The 3,459-nt window shown below is 35.7% G+C and overlaps 1 protein-coding gene across 7 annotated transcripts in view; it reads right to left on the reverse strand.

Annotated features, from left to right (window-relative positions):
* LOC106870949 (uncharacterized) overlaps positions 1–3,459 on the reverse strand; it is a 98,829-nt gene that overhangs the window by 80,499 nt on the left and 14,871 nt on the right. The window contains exon 1 of one of the 7 annotated variants that reach the window (XM_014917194.2): positions 1,501–1,704. The exons of the other annotated variants lie outside the window; for them this stretch is intronic. The gene's annotated coding sequence lies outside the window, so the exon portion shown is untranslated. Of the gene's footprint in view, positions 1–1,500; positions 1,705–3,459 lie in introns of those variants that run through there. 7 annotated transcript variants of the gene reach the window in all.

The raw sequence follows: 3,459 nt of genomic DNA on the forward strand, positions 1-3,459 counted from the left end.
ATCAGATTTTTGAAGAGTTTTGAATTATTTTAAACATATTTTGAAGGTTTCTGATAATGCAGACAGAAGCTTGCCCAAATGCATAAATAAAGTAACACTGATACTTTCTTCACCATTGTTACAATCATCTGGAATGGAACTGTCAAAGCACAATATTCGAGCAATTTTGCTGTTCAACTTCAAAAAAAGATGCAAAGTAATTGAAACTGCTCATGATATCAATGAAACATTTGGTCAGGAAATGACCAGTGAGTGGTCAGCTCGAAAATGGTTTAAATGATTTTGCAGTGGAGACCTGAGCCCTGAAGATCATGAGCATAGTAGACAACAGTCTGTCATCGATGATGGTCAATTAAAGACCATCATTGAGTAAGATCCATGTAAAACCACTCGAGAACTGGCAAAATAACTTCAAGGTAGCCAGGAAACTGCCTGCAACCATTTGCATGTGATCAGAAAATCAAGAAAGCTTGACAGATGTGTCCCACATGATTTGAATGAAAATCAGAAAATGCGCAGTTCTTTTACAGGGCTTAGAAAAACTGAAGGACCATTGCAATAAATGTATCGATCTGAGAAAGGAATATGTTGAATAAAATCATAACTGATCCTCCTGTATTTTCTTTCACTCAAGGCTAGGAACTTTTCAGCACCCCCTTATACACCTACAAAAAATTATGTTACAGCACCTTAATCCCTACCCTTGAGTTAGGGTGCATTTTCCCATGGGTAGATGAGTCTTCTGCAGCATTGAATATTGCCAGTCAGCAGGGTCCTTTTATAATTTCCTTCAATAGATGTAGCATCTTCAGATCAGCCTTCACCACTTCATCCTCAGTCTTCCTTGATCTCCCTCTTCCACAGGTTCCACTAAATTGGAATACTCAACGATTTTGTATGCAGTGGTCATACTCCACACATATCACATACCTCTAATAGAGCGGACTCCTTTTTTGTATAGTACATCTGATTTCTCTTATAACCAGTTTTTCTCTAAGCTCCTTTTGTACTCTGACATTCATGCACACTAATATTGCACTTCCACTGGAGCATGCTAGCTTTATTTCATTCCAATCTTCTCAAATACTCTGTATTCACGCCCCATGTCTCACTACCATGCAGAAACACAGTTTTAACACACGCAGTATACAATCTGCTTTTCATTGTGAAGGGAGACCTTCTTGCCAGCAGCCATGTTAGTAACTCTTTGAACTTTTTTCAACTCCTTCTTAACTTGATTATAATTCCTTCAGAGCAACCAGCCACTCTGCTAATTATGTCTCCTAGGTAACTAAAGGTATTTGCTACTTCTAGTGAGTCATCTGATTATTTAAGAAAACCATTTTCCTGTGTGTGGTGGTGGTGGTGGGGGTATGCAATTCATTTTTAAAAATAATTTGTACCATTCTCCTTCATCAGCAACAGACAAACAGGCAAATATAGACAGACAGGTAGACAGACACATAAACAGGTAGACTGAGAAAAAAAACTTGAACTTACAAGAGCATTTGCTTGTGTAAAGATACAAAATTCTCCTTCAAAATCCATCATTCTCTCCTACAACTCCTCTCATCTTTTAATTGTGATGTTTAAATCTCGCTTTATTTACAGGACATCTGCTATGTGTGTGTGTGTGTGTGTGTGTGTGTGTGTGTGTGTGTGTGTGTGTGCATTGTAAATATGCAGATATATTTAGATATATTAAAGAATCAAAGTTAGACAATTTTTTTTAGAAAAGTAAGAGATATTTGCTAAAGTTCTCAAGTTTTCCCTTAAGTCACAAGACCTAATTCTAATGTAAAATATTTCCCAAAACATATCTACTTCACAGCAGCAGCAGACAGAGTTTCCATTGTTAATATTCTTGTTATTGTGACCTCTGAATAGCAGAACAATTTTGCCTCAACCCATAGAATCTAGAGCACAAGTGACACAATAGGAACCATTATCCAACTGAAGAGAAGCTTTTGTCGTAGAGGTTAGACTGTTCTTTGAAAGAAATATAAATATTGTAATGTTCTTTCTACATGACACATTTGTTTGGGTCAGAAAGTTCTAAACAATTACACAGAATAATTAAACTTCTTACAACTTTGTTTTTATTCATTTATTATATTTTTGTTTGCTTTGATTTATTCTCTTCCTACTTCTAGATAGAAGCTTCTAAAATTAATGAGGTCCTGTGTGTGTTGTGCTGGCACTCCATCGCTTACGACATCGAGGGTTCCAGTTGATCCGATCAACGGAACAGCCTGCTCGTGAAATTGATGCGCAAATGGCTGAGCACTCCACACACACGTGTACCCTTAACGTAGTTCTCGGAGATATTCAGCGTGACACAGTGTGACAAGGCTGACCCTTTGAAATATAGGTACAACAGAAACAGGAAGAAAGAGTGAGAGAAAGTTGTGGTGGTAGAGTACAGCAGGGTTCGCCACCATCCCCTGCCGGAGCCTCTTGGAGCTTTAGGTGTTTTCGCACAATAAACACTCACAACGCCCGATCTGGGAATCGAAACCGCGATCCTATGACCACGAGTCCGCTGCCCTAACCATTGGGCCATTATGCCTCCACGGTCCTTCAATGCAGTGCTCCAGCATGGCTGCAAGAAGTAAAAGAAAAAAGAAAAACAAGAAGAAAGATAAAAGAAAAGTATATTGTAATCAGGGCTCAGGCACACAGCTGCTCATTGGAAAAGTGTAAAAGAGGGAACAGAAGACAGCAATAAGTCAATTAAAGACAGAGAGCAATGATAACCAACAAATATTCTAAGATCTAAGACACCAATAATGTAGTTTTAAAAACTATAAATTCACATACAAATATGGAAGAATTTGAACGCACATTTGTTGAATATGTCACAATGAAATCCAGCTAACCTGAGGCTTATACAATAAATAAATATTTCATTCTAAGTTGAAATATTTAAAGCTGCATTAGTTTGCATCATAGATATGACTCAGAGTTTAAAAAAAAAAACACAGCCAAATTACATTAAACAAAGAAAAAGCTGAGACAGTTACTGTTTTCATAAATTAAACATTAGAACCTGTCTCGTTAGTCAGCTTCTAGAAACAAGATAGTAGTAATCACATAATACTAACTTGTATGTATGCATGCATGCAAGCATATATGTATACATATATATATACACACACACACATATATATATATATATACACACACATATATATATATACACACACACATATATATATACACACACACACATATATATACACACACACACATATATATATATATATATATACACACACACACACATATATATATATATATATATATACACACCCACACACATATATATATATATATACACACACACATATATATATATATACACACACACATATATATATATATATACACACACACATATATATATATATATATACACACACACATATATATATATACACACACACATATATATATATA

Source organism: Octopus bimaculoides, chromosome 12 (genome assembly GCF_001194135.2).
Source record: "Octopus bimaculoides isolate UCB-OBI-ISO-001 chromosome 12, ASM119413v2, whole genome shotgun sequence".
Classification (NCBI taxonomy): Eukaryota; Metazoa; Mollusca; class Cephalopoda; order Octopoda; family Octopodidae; genus Octopus; species Octopus bimaculoides.